The sequence below is a fragment of the Microtus ochrogaster genome, unplaced genomic scaffold, assembly GCF_000317375.1.
Source record: "Microtus ochrogaster isolate Prairie Vole_2 unplaced genomic scaffold, MicOch1.0 UNK110, whole genome shotgun sequence".
NCBI classification, from domain to species: Eukaryota; Metazoa; Chordata; class Mammalia; order Rodentia; family Cricetidae; genus Microtus; species Microtus ochrogaster.
This window is the reverse complement of record NW_004949208.1, coordinates 184054-197779: the sequence shown is the minus strand read 5'-3', so window position 1 is coordinate 197779 and position 13726 is coordinate 184054. Positions and strand designations below refer to the sequence as shown.

General features: G+C 46.9%; 1 protein-coding gene across 2 annotated transcripts in view; it reads right to left on the bottom strand.

Moving 5' to 3' along the window:
• Positions 1-13156, bottom strand: part of Mknk1 (MAP kinase interacting serine/threonine kinase 1) — a 39999-nt gene extending 26843 nt beyond the window's left edge. The window contains exons 1-2 of one of the 2 annotated variants that reach the window (XM_026778185.1): positions 13091-13156; positions 4683-4850 (exon numbers count right to left, since the gene is read on the bottom strand). The gene's annotated coding sequence lies outside the window, so the exon portion shown is untranslated. The remainder of the gene's footprint in view (positions 1-4682; positions 4851-13090) is intronic. The other variant, XM_005371481.3, reaches the window with a different exon arrangement.
• Between the last annotated feature and the right edge of the window lie 570 nt (positions 13157-13726).

The window sequence follows — 13726 nt, the reverse complement described above, 5'->3', positions numbered from 1 at the left end:
TACTTTCCAAAGTAACTGTCACTTCTTGATAGAGCCTGATGAGCCAGCCCCACTGTCCCTCAGGTTACCAGACAGCACTCCATTCTTCGACAGAGTCTATACATAGATCGCCAGCTGCCATATCCACGTGTGACACCAGAGGGTCACCTGGTTCACTCGGCTCTGAAAACAATTCTTACTCCCTCCCCGCTGCGACTCTGGAGCTCTTTAAGGATCCCAGTCTGCCTGAGTACTTCCTTTTTTGAAGGCTTTCTAGGAAAGGGAGAATAGTGGAGAGCAGATTGAAGGGCATAGCAGAGGCAAACCCAGCTGTGTCCTCAGGGTCAGCTGAGGAGAATGGACAATGGGAGGAAACCCAGGGGCTGGGAGTAGCTTGGTAAGAGTGCTTGTCTACCACACTCAGGACCCCGGGGCCCAGCCTCATTAGCAACCAAAACAAAACCATAGACAAAAAAGGAAATGAAGGAACTGAAGGAAGTTTGACACACACTTTAGGAAGGGGTTGAATAAGCCATGTGAGACCAGGGAAGAGGGAACACAGGAGACTGGGGTCATCTGTGTCCCTGTAGACAAAAGTTATGGTGCACACTACCATAATATTTACAGTGCACACTCTCGTGTGGTCCTCACGTGCCAGGCAATGTCTGAAGCCCTTTACAGTTACATACTCTACAGACCCACTGCTGCAAGCTTCACAACTCCGAAGCAAGCATAATTACTGCCCACATTTTACAAATGAAGAAGCTGGTACAAATGGGTAAAAGTGGTATGTCATGATCATCTCATGAGTAAGTGGCCGTGCTAGAACTTAAGCCTGGACTCTGGCTCAAGAATTCTAACCTGTGACGATGCTGTTCTCATCAGTCATTAATGCTGGAAGGCAAAGGAGGCAGCTGGTGACAACCAGGCACCAATGCTATTGTTTATAAATCCTGGTAAGGGCCTCTTTACTGATGTACTGTGCTGGCTAATTTTATGCCAACTTGATACAAGTATAGTCATCTGAAAGGAGGCAATCTCAACTGAGAAAATGCCTCCATAAGGTCTGGCTGTAGGGCATCTTCTTAATTAGTGTTTAATGGAGGAAGGGTGCAATCCATTGTAGGTGGAGCTACCCCTGGGCCGGTGGTCCCGGGTTCTATAAAAAAGCTGACTGAGCAAACCATGGAGAGCAAAAAAGTAAGCAGCACCCTCCATGGCCTCTGCATCAGCTCCCTGCCCTGACTTCCTTCAGTGATGGACTGTGATCTGGAAGTGTGAGCTGAAATAAAGTCTTTCCTCCACAACTGCTTCTGCTCACGGTATCTCATCACAGCAACAGAAACTCTAGGACAGGTGCTCTGAGACTCTGACCTCTCGGCAGGTGTCCAGTCCCTCAGCTCACTGTTTACACACATGTTTCTTGCATGTGCTCTGACGTCAAAAAGGTTGGGCAGCTCTCATCCAGCTTACCTAAGCACAAAGCCCTAATATTCACATCCTCACTACTGTATTAGTTAACTTTAATCTCCAGAAGTCTCTTCTTGCCCTGAGACACCTTAGTTTTTGTGTTTTGTCATCTTACAGAAGTTGAGCTACAAACCAGTGTCTAAGCACTTTATTTATGGCAGTTCAGAATGAGGCAAGGTAGCAACCTTCTTCTGTCTGACTTAGGAGTTGGATGTGGTTTCTGATGACATCACTATTAAGATGAATCCCTGGTTATTGGGAATCCGCCACCACAGCTGTAATAAGCCAATCAAATCTAATTAATAAATTCAGGCTTATTCTGAGCAAAGCAAAGGCAGACCCGGGAGAAGTTGAGGAGACTCCAATTGGAACCCATGAGGTGGGGGCTTTTAATGCCCTCTGGGAGTGGAGCCTCTGATGGGGCTTTGTCGGGGCAGAGTCTGGACTGAGGCAACTCCAGGGAAGTAGGCTGGGGGTGTAGTTTCCACCTGAACATTCCAGATTCTTTGGGGGCTGGAGTGAAGCTTCCACCTGAACAATCACTAGGTCTAAGGGCAAAGGAAAAGGCACACGTGAGCAGAAGTTGGTCAAATTTAACAGACAATAAATGTTAGGAGTCATGTATGGAAGTAGCTCCATCGGAGGACAGTCTGTGAGAGTCCACAGAACTGGAGGGTTTTTATTTCAGGACCTGTGTGGTGGCTTGAAGGAAGTGGCCCCCAAATGGAGTGGCACTGATAGGAGGTGTGGCCTGGATGGAGGAAGTGTGTCACGTGTGGGAGCGGGCTCTAGCTAGGCCCAGTGTAGCATTCACTTCTGCTGCCTTCGGATCAAGATGTAGAAAGAACTCTCACCTCCTCCAGCACCATGTCTGCCTGAACACCGCCATGTCCTGCCAGGATGATAATGGACTGAACCTCTGAAACTAAGCTACCCCAATTAAATGCTTTCCTTTGTAAGTGTTGGGGGTTGGAGAGATGGCTCAGAGGTTAAGAGCACTAGCTGCCCTTCCAGAGGTCTTGAGTTCAATTTCCAGCAACCACATGGTGGCTCACAACCAACCATCCATAATGAGAGCTGGAATCCTCTTCTGGCATGAAGGCAGAACACTGCATATGTAATAAATAAATAAACATTAAAAAAATGAGTTTACATGTTCATAGTGTCTCTTCACAGCAATAGAAACCCTAATTAAGTCAATCTCCATGTGTAGAAAGGCCGGGCCATGTGGTTCAACACAGTTGCAGTGAAAATGGCATCAAGGAGATACTCTGCAGACTGTGATACTCAGATGCCCAGAGGCAAACACCCAGACTCATCTTCCTCTGCTGGGATCCTGGGATCACAGGGAGCCTTCATAGCCACGTTGCAATTCCTGGTGGAAGGAATGACATCAGAAGGACATGGAAGCAGGAACAGGAAGTGTGTGTTTACAGACAAAACAAAGCAGGAGCAAAGGGCAGGGCTTGGGTAGGAAGCACAATACAAAGGCTGAGAAAAGCAAGCTAAGCTAGCCACCTAAGCTCATTAACACAGTTCACAAGGCCCTTTAGCATTGGTCCCTGGCTTCTTTCTACCCTTAATAACTATCAACCATTCTTCCACAGAAAAATGACGACAGTTGCTTTTTGCTCAGCTTACAATTCAAACAATGCTCATGAGTGCCACTCCTCGGTATGTTACCATTGTGCTTTGCTGCACGAAAGAAGTGCTTTGTAAGTGCATTTTCCACACGTCATACGGAATATTAGAGGTGGTCCTCAGGTGAGGCTCAGTAAAACTAGCATCCTCTGCTGTTTCAGCAAGGATGTTCTTAAGTGAAAACGGCTGATAAGTAGATGGCAGGAGGAACAACGTGGCTATGAGCACAGCTCCGTGTTACCACCTTGACTTCTACTACGGCCATCAGCGGCTTCCTCACTGCCGCTGTCCAACAATACATAATACCCAGTCACTACTACTGTGAAAACTGTTGATTCTGCAGGTCCCCTGAAAGGGTTTCTGTGTGGCACACTTGTGAGCCTCTGTTGTGGGCAATGAGGGAGAATCAGGAGCACTGTGGCCTTCAAGCTGGCTGTGACAGACAGTAACCAGCAGCTGCCTAGAGACAGGAGAGACGGACACTGCTGCCCCAGGCCAGACAGAGGCGGGGAAGCCTACACTAGGGGCAAGAGCAGCAGGCAGGAAGGGAGAGCTTGTTATAGAGCAAGGGAGGCAGCCACAGAGGCAGACGACTGGAGACAGTGGAAGCGTTAGTGTCCTTAACAGTTATGACCATCCTTGAGATGGAGGGGAATGTTTGATTCTTCCCTAACCCCATGGCTTAGCATGGAACCAGTCACAGAGCGGGGCCTCAATGCAGGTGTACGAAAATATGTTTTTCAATGGAAAACAACCATAAGAACAACAATGTCATCAGAGAAGCGGAGAACTTGGGGGGCAGTTATGGAAGTGGGGAGCAGGGTAAGATGGCAGAGCCACCAGGAAGCTTCAGCTGAAGACAAGTGATACATAGCACTTGAGTACTATGAAAAAGCACAGGCCAGGCTAAAACAATCTTACTCAACCCTCATGTGCCCCAAATCAGTCACTGAGGTTTGACTGATAACCCGCCACTCATGATGAGGCCTCCGACTTGAGCAAAACATGGAACATGTCACAGTCTCAGTATCTGTGCCATGTGTGAGATATAAAACAAACAGAATCTTCAACAGTTCCTCAGGAAGAACAAGACTCCATGGGCACAAGAATTCGCTTTTTATATGTCTGCTGTACTTGGTTCATCTTGTTACGATGCAGTAGATTTACTTTTATAGCTAAAAGGAAATAAATACGTTTTATTTACTGTTCAATTTTCCTTCTGTCCCTCTGCCATTTTGCTCCAGAAGAAATGTGATCCTGTTTACTAGGTAACTGTCACAGGAAGTTACTGGGATCTGCAACAGCTAAGCCAAGTTGCCCAAGCAAATACTGAAAACCATCAACTGCTTAGATGATCTAGAACTCACTCCTTTCTCTGGACAGAGACAAGAAGCTCAATTCAAAGTAATGTTAAAGGGGAAGTGGGGCTGGGAGGATGGCTCAGTGAACAAAGGGACCCGTCTCCACGCCTGAGGACTCGCACGGCAGAAAAGAACTGACCTCCACACACAACAGCATGGCCCATCCCCAACGAACACAAAATAAGCGATATGATGTGGCTTTAGGAAAAAGGGAGGAAGTGAACAGCTCACCCAATCTTACCCACAAAGTTCTTCGACTCAGCAGTGAGGCTCCTGAAGTCCCGGAGGAATCCCAAGGTGGCTGTCTTCCAGACACAGGGAGCTATCCACTGGCCTCTGCCCAGTCAATGTCCTTCAGTTTGCCACCTGCCTCTGCTTCATTGCATCCAGCATGGAAATCTTCAAGGAGCAAAGGAGAGAGGGTGTGAGACTGGTGGCTTCGTCAAGAGGACCAGAGGAGACACTGATCAACCCAAGTGTTCCTGCTAGGAAGCTCCACTAGGAAACGGATGTGTATACAGGAGTCACAGATGTCCCCGGGCTTTAAAACGCATGGCTAACTGAAAATACTTAATTACGCTAAGCACTAGAAGGTTTGTGGGGAGTTTGAATAAAGAAATTCCAGATTTGCTCCTGTGTGGATTCCAGGCACTAAAAGCCATGACTCACCAGGGTGACAGAGCTGGACCCCTCTCTTGGTTCCTACTCCTCACATAGAGGGTTCGAGTTGGCACTTCGCAGTTGTTTGCTATGAGAGGCTCACGCGCTCGCTCTGGCTCCGAACAGCCAGGCCCAAGTCTCTAACAGTGCCAGATAAAGCAGACCCTGAGAGGAGTAGGTGGCGAGAACGGAGACTGTTTTGTGCCCAAAACCATCACTGCTGATTCCCAATGTGACGACTGCATTTTCTGTAGGCCCAGTGCTATTTTTAACCCCTTGGCTTTAGTTATCATGTGTCAAAGTTGCTCAACTTTTTCTCAGTGAAACACGCATGCACTTCCCCTTTTCTCTGGGGAAAAGCACTGAAAATGTGCTTAAGTCTCAATTCTGGGCTTCCGTGCCAAAATTTCTAAGGTTTCTAACCGGAAGCTGGATGCATTTCAACGTTGCCTCAAATCACATTTTCCAAGTTGGACGTGTCCGAGCCCCTCCCATGGCTTCCTTCCTTCCGATTTCTCTTCTGCTCTATCCGATTACAGCATCCTGCCAGTCATCCAGTCAGAGAACCACAAACTCACTTCTCCCCCACCTGTCTAAGTTCCACAGGCTCATGGTTCAGGTCTTCCCCTCACCCTTGCCTATAGCTCTTTGCAAAGGAGTTCCCAATTATCTTTCAAAGCTCATAGCAAATTAGCGAGAGGATCCTATCAACTTTAGAAGCAATCTGGATTTCCTTTTCTATTCTCTTCAGCATCTCATCTAGCTCACAGCATTCCATTACAACACAAAATACGAACCATGACTCTCCCACCAAGCTACAAGCTCCTCAAAGGCAAGATGTAGATATTTTCAGTTAGATATTTCTAGCATTTAATAGAGCACCTGGCACAAAAGGGCTCCAGTAAATCTGAATGAACTACTTCATCCACAAAGTATCCTGATCATTGCTGATTAGAGACTTCAGCACATTGGACAGTCCTATCTATTGTGCTTTTGTTCCCAAAGGGATCTCCCAGGCTCAATGAAACTATTTCCAGAATCCAAGGAAGCTTGGCTGATATGCTTTCCTCTTCCCACCACTACCCTTCCAGGGTCAGCCTTGAATATCTATGAGCTTTAACTTGACGCTAACAAGTATTTTTCTGTAAGGGGCCAGAGAGTAAATAGTTCACACTTTGTGAGCCACACGGTTGCTGCTTCAGCTGTTCAGTTCAGCCTTTGTAAAGAAGAGCGCAGCCACAGATTGTATGTAAATGAATGATTATGACATATATCAACCAAACTTTAATTATGGAAACCACAGTTTGAATTTCACACACATTTCATGTCTCACAAAACGTTTACCCCCTCTTGATTCTCCATCTCCAAACACTTAAAAGCTGCAAGAAAGCATCTTAGCCTGCAGTCTTTACAAAAACAGGTGGTACACCAGGTTTGCCAGCAACTAGTCTATTGTAAAACAAAAACAAAAACAAAAATAAACCATCAAAAAACACAAAGAAACAAAAAAACAAGATCCAGAATTCTGTTACAGACTTTGTCTTCCCCAGCCATTAGGAGTCACTCTAAGGCTGAGGAAGTAGAAAGCACATGGGCTTTCAAATATTAGATTCTAGATCCAGCTCCTGGTCCTGACATCTACTAGCAAGGCAGCATTGGACATACTCCTTCACCCTTCTTCACTGCCACCAGCTACAAAACAGGGGCAATAACATACACTGTGAGAATTAAGCAGAGTGTACAGATCCAACTTGTGGCATTTACGAGGCATTCCATAACTCCCACGATAACACCTTGTGAGACAGCCTCCCTATGTCAATCATAGCTCTGGAAGCCACATCTGGACAGCAAGAGAGAAGATGGTGTCAGCAAAGGCCAAACGCAGAGAGAAACTTTTAGATACACACAGGGGATCTAAGAGCCCAGGGAGCCTGGTTGTTTAGTCACCCCTCGTATTCCTTTGGGCCACTTTCCTTTCAAGACAGAGCGTCTGGAGGATACAGAAAAGGCTAAGGTTTGTGGCATTTACATTCTTACTCCCCAAAGCCAGACCTGAGCTTGCCATGTCTTTGCTGGATGTCTGATAGGTGCCACGGCCTCTGCTGGGTGACTCGGCCTCCCTGGCACTGCCCAGATCAGTTTCCTACACCATGCTTCCGCTCTTTTCTAGGAGTCTTTAGCTGCAGTCCAGCCACAGGGCCAAGTCACTGCCAACTTCCCACGAGTGTGCATCTTATCGCAGTCTCCCCACAGGCCGAGCCAGGGAGAGTGGACTAACCTGGGTCAGCTCTGGGTCCTTCTACCTGGCACAAGGCTGTGGCTGACTTCGGCAGCATTCACCCCTCAAACTGTTCTAGTTGGACTTACTAGCAGACTGAGCACAGTTTGGATCACCACCAGGAAGAGGAAAGACCTCAGAGAAAGAAAAGAAGCATAACCAATGTGATCCAAGCGATGGAAAATAGGTTTTGCGGATGAGGTGAAAGCAGCCAAGCGGTGTAGCCCGGCGAAGCGAAGATGAGGCCTAACTGGATTCTGGCTTTAAGTATAGAAAGGTTCTCATGAGAAAAATCTTGATCTCATCCCCTCCCCCTTTATAATCAGAAGGAACGTTTCCATATTCATGGAAAACAGAACAATAAGAACTCACTTAGGCTAAGGCTCGAGGGGTTTCAGCTGGGAGGAGCGAAGTTAGACACCACTATCCAGAGACGCCATACTGCTGTTCTTTTGGGCAAGTGAAGGGGCCTTGCTTGGTGCTTTGCTGAAGGCTGTGCGAAAGGAAACGAACACCTGCTCTGGTCCTGTTTACTATGGAGAGAGGTGTGGAAAACATGAGTCAGGTGACATAGTCTATCGAGACCCTGGCTTTTTAACTGACAGTTTCCCACCAAGCATTTTAAGGGATGTCATGCTTTGGAACCCTGAGATAGAATCGTCTGCCTTTCTAAGTTTCTTGATGGGGCAATGAAGAGAGAAAACAGCAACGTCAGAGTAAGACAGTGGGGAGAATGACCCTAATAAACACACTTCCTATGAAATTAATACAAAACTGGGTATTAAGGCAATTACTAATATAGTTACTAAAACTACTATTATTAATATTAACTATTAATTACTATTATTATTAATATTAGTTACTGATACTACTACCTGCTGGTCATTGAGCTGCTTAATGTCATTTTAGTTCTTTTTTTTTTTAAATTTTAAACTTTATGTGCATTGGTGTGATGGCGTCACATCCCCTGCAACTGGATCTTCAGACAGTTGTGAGCTGCCATGTGGGTGCTGGGAATTGAACCCGGGTCCTCTGGAAGAGCAGTCAGTACTCTTAACCCACTGAGCCATCTTTCCAGCCCCCTGTCATTTTAGTTCTTAAAGCAGTCCCATGAGGTTGGGAACATCTGTACCCCATTTTCCAGAAGGAGAAATCTGAAACTAGGCAGAGTTAAATCACTTGTCCAAGTCACATAGCTATCCAGTGACAGAGGCAGGACTCAAACCCAGGCAGTCCGATTTAAAGCCTGTACACGACCTACTGCTTCCCCACAGAGAGCAGAGGATGGAGTTTAAACCCTTCTTTCTGAGTCCAGGCTCATCCCCTCTGCTTTATCTTTACACAGTCTCAGGGAGAGCAAAGCAACACATGGCATCAGCAGGAGAGACCTGTCAAAAGCCCAGATCCTTTATCCCGGGGAACGGAGGCTGAGAAACACAATGAGAGATGAGTACTACCTGGACCGAAGGCCAGACTCCTGGCTCCAGTTCTTTGCATTACAGATTCCTGTTGAATTTCACAACAGGTGAGGAAACGAAGCATTATGATAATGTCAGTTTTACCTCAGGATTTGCACCTGAAATGCAAGGGCGTCACAGCCTCTGTAAACTCATTCTAAGATCACAGGACCCAAGGGCAGAGATGCATTGACTGACTGAGAGCATTGAGAGAGCAGCCATAGGCTCGCATAGCCGGCACAGCACTTAGACCAGGCCTCTCAGGCATTTTACAGCTGAAGCCTCCTCACTCATGTCCCTATTCTGGAAGTTTCTTTGTTCCAGTTAGCCTCTGTCCCACAGCCACACTCAACAGAGGCCTCATCATGGCATCCAGATTCCTACAGCATAATGGAATGAACAGGAGCCTTCGAACCCAACCCTCCTAGGTCGTCTGAACCATGCAGCCAGTTACTGGCTTTGTCCACCCTTAGCGAAGCTACTTTAATCTTTCTGAGGTCTGCTTTCTTGTCTTTACACTGGGGATAAGTGTCCCTCTATTACAGAGGTTGTGCGGATTAAGCAAATTACAGAGTGGCTATGTGGCTCATTGCAGGCCACAAGCAGGCTAGTACTGGATGAACGTTAGCTTCTTCTCCCCCCACATCAGCAGAACCCCTTCTCTTCCTCAGCGTGCCTGCGCCTCATGTGTGTGTCTCCTTCCATGCATTTCTGCCTCCAGACACAACTCCAGCTGCCCTTTCTCCTGGAGTGAACTTCCTCCGTGTTCCAGCTTAACTTCTCACCATCAGGAATCTGGTCATGTAGGGATTGATTTCTCCTCCTCCCAAACTCCCTCTTGGTTAACATCCCTGACTTCATTTACCCAAGTCAGTCTGATTTCAGTTATTTATGTACTGATCTATCTTCCTAACTATGCACAAGGGAGAAGGCTTCGAGGAGACAATTACTTATAGGAGAGCAAAAAAAAAAAAATGTTGTTATCCTTGGGCATGTATTCCTCAATACTAGAGGTTCACACAGCAACAGCTCTGTATGTGCTGCTGAATTGAATCTTTCTGTGTCACATTGGGAATCTTATTGAAAGATCCAGGACTGAATTTTCCCTAAAACTATGCATTTTACTGTCTGACAATAAACAGACAATTTTTGTGTTCCTGGGGATCAAAGTTGGAGCCTGGTGAATGCTAGGCCATGGATCTATCACTGAGCTACAGTATCAGTCCGACAGGCAATTTTTTAAGTAATTCATAGTCTCAAACTAAGATTCCCTAATACTCATGCGGACTTGCTTCATTCCTTTGTCCATCCTTCTGGCATACCATGGATTCCTCTCAGGACATCTCTTCAGTGTTCAGGGAGACACTGCTGGGAGGGTGGCTTTCACTCCCAGAGTAAGGGGGCTCCAGGAGCAAGCTCTCCAGAGAACTGCTCACTCCATTGGGTGACTGCCACTACAACCATACTCAAACCCCAGAACTATATAGGATTAGAAAACAGTGGGAGTGAGTCCTATCTGCCTTGGTTTCTGAGTCTATAAAATAGTTTAAGATCCTTAAAACTATAGTCCAGTCCATAGTAAGTACATGATAAGTGTTAGCTTTATCAACTATGGAGAGCTACTTGGGAGGTCTCATAGGCAGGGTAATCACTTGAGCTTAGTAATCAGAGGCCAGCCTAGGCATCACAGAGTCCATCTCAAAGAATTAAAATTAATTAAGTTTTTTTTCTTTTATTTATTAGAGCACCAGAAAGATGGCTCAGTAGCTAAGGGCAAGTGCTGCTCTTGCAAAGGGACCTGAGCTCAGTTCCCAGCATTCACACTGAGTGACTCAAAATGATCGGTAATGTCAGCTGGAAATCCAACACTCTCTTCTGGTCTTCCTGGGCACCTGCACTCATGTGCAGATGTACATAATTAAAAAATACAAATAAGGTCAGAGGTGGTGAGAGTGGTTTTAATTGTAGCATGTGGGAGGCAGAGGTAGGTGGATCTCTCTGAGTGTCATGCCAGCTTGTGTACATACTGAGTTCCAGGCCAGTTAGAGATAACATGGCGAGATGCTGTCCTCAATTAGTTAATTAATCTACTAGAGAAGAATTGAAAAAAACAAAAACAAAAACAAAAAAACAAGTGTCTGGACATTTCACTTCCAGAACCCTCTATCCTTGACTGAATCCTAGTGTAGTCTTGATCCAGTTTTTCCCAATCCATAAGATGAAGGTAGTAGAGTCAGATGGTTTATTGCTATGTTCCTTCTGCCTTCAAGAACACACACACACACGAGCAACTAAGAACTTTCTGTTCCATATGCTGGGGCTGTTGGCAAGGAAAAATGTGAATTTGTAGCTGCTGGTCCCACATGGCAGGGACTACTGTTTACCAAGGCCAAGGGCAGAACAATTGATTACTCCGCCACCTGTGAGCTTTCCCTACATGAACTATATCACAGACTATACAGGTCCCTGGACACAGCACAACTTCTTTCGTAACTAAACTCAACAACAGCAAGACCAGGACCTGAAATCAATAACAGCGATGAAGAATCTTGGCTCATGAAGAATTCCTGCCCCTTTGTGCCACTGATGCCTGTAAGTAGGGCATCATCCATCTAAACCAGGGCCCTCCTTAGCCATTAAGGAAAACACAAGGTTTCCTTCTAAACCTGACAGCTTGTAAAACAAGGACCAAAGCAAGTAAATTTTTAAAAAGTCACTGACTCATTTAACCACAAGCACTACAGAGACCTACTATGTGCCAGTCCTGTGCCATGAAGAGGAGGTAAGTCACAGTCATGGCTCCTTGCCACCAACTGTAGTCAGGGTACATATGAGTAATGTATCCCAAGAGTTCTTTGCTGAGAATTCGATTGGAAGGTTCAGTCTCTGCTACAGGAGGCTGGAATGGGAGTGTCTACTCCAACAGGGGGGTGAGAAGCTTCACCGAGGATGTCATAAGATGTGGTGTAAGCAACCATGAGAAGCTACAAAAGGCGCCATATTACTGAATTACTATGGGTCACATAATAGGAGACCCTGATCTTCCTGGCTAGGCAGGTGCTGCAATTTGCCAGCTTGTTCTCAGAACTTCTCTCCCATGGTTTGGTTGACTGTTGCCAGGCCCTCTGACTGCCAAATCTGCTGAAGCAGGAGAGCAACGACATTCCTACATAAGCCAAAGCCCAGCTACTAACCGTCATCAATTATAAAAAGACACTTGGAGGTGGGAGCAGATTGGGGAAGGGGCTCCAAAGGTCCCAACTAGCTCACATCTATCCAGAATCCAGACCCTGTGTCTATTCTTCATATTACTCCAAGCCTGGGCCCTTTAGAAGGCTTGAAGCTAAGGACAGTGAGCTGAAGCTCTTTGGTTTGATGGCTGGGGATCCAGGGAGACACTGTATGTCAACTACTCAACTAGTACTTGGCACAAGGCCTGTCTGTGGTCAACAAGTTTTAGCTCCCTCCTCACACTGCAAGGTCAATTCCGGCATGTAAACCCCACAGAGGCTCCAAGGCTCAGATTACATCAGCTTTTCCCCCAGGGCCTCCCTGGAATATGCCAGACCAAAATACTCTTTCCTAGAAATCACAACAGTTATGTAGGCAATTTGCATACGTAACCCTCGCAATGACATTATTATATCCATTTTAATAGAGAAAAGGTTCTGAGAGAGAAAGCGAGTTGTCCTAGAATATGCAGCTAGGAGATGGGAAAGCAAGCCTGACCCCAAAGTCACAAACTCCCACGCTCATTCCACAGTACTACAGCTACAGAAGAGAGCCTGCATCCTACCCACGGTCCTACATCTCTATACTGGACAAATGTGGCAGGAGCCTTTAAACACTGTATTGCAAAAATAACTGGAAATAGTTAATTTACCACAACGAAGTACACACATTTTATAACGTACTCATGCCAGTGGATTGTATGAGCCTTGAGCCCTTCCACAGCCTTGAGCAGATCTTTGGTCTGAGGCTCAAACCCCTTACAGGCTGAGCTCCGACCGTGGGTACCCAACCGGGTCCCGAACCTGTCACAATCCAAGCCCAACCCCAGACACAGGCTGAGGGCCAGCGGGACAGTCCTAAAAGAGTGTCCCCTTCGGCTGTCCCTCCGCAGAGGAATCGGGTCGTGACCTCGAACTGCTCAGAAGGCCCTGACTGCCGCTCCCGGGCGCACCGCCGCACTCCAGACCCGGCCCCGACCCGCCCGGAGGGACTCTTGGCAGTCTCGCTTTTACCTTAGCTGACCACCACGGGAGCGGCCGCGCGCAACCCCTCCTGCAGGTCTCTGCCGGGAACGCGGAAGAGGCGGAGTTAGACTCGGGGGGGAGGGCCCGGGCAGAAAGGGGCGGGAGGGGCGGAGTCACTCATGCGCCCTGAGGGTCACAGTGGTTAAAGAGGCGAGTCGATTACACCGCGCAGGCGCGGCGAATCCGAGCGGTGGCGGGTTGTTGACGTGCATTACTCTTTTTCAAACAGAGAGGAGGATCCCGCAGGTGCAAATAGTTATTTCTGCGAGCCAGGACGAAAGCGTTTCTTAACCTGAGGGCAGCTCTGTTAAAATTTCTTCGTTTTAAAGTTTCATTTTGAGACAAAGCCAAGGCTGTATACCCCAGGCTGGCTTCAAACTCGTTTTTTTCTCTTGACTCATAGTCTCCAGAGTTGTGTGATTACAGACTCGCACACCACCAGGCTCGACTATAAAGTTTCTGTAAAGGTCTGTGTATACAGAATTTCATGAGAGTATGACCAAAACATTACTTCCAATAATTAAAAACGTTTGTTTTCGAGACGGTTTCACTATGTAGCCCTGGCTGTCCTAGACCTCGCTGGCCTCGAACTCAGACATCCACTTGCTTCTGCCTCTGCCTCTC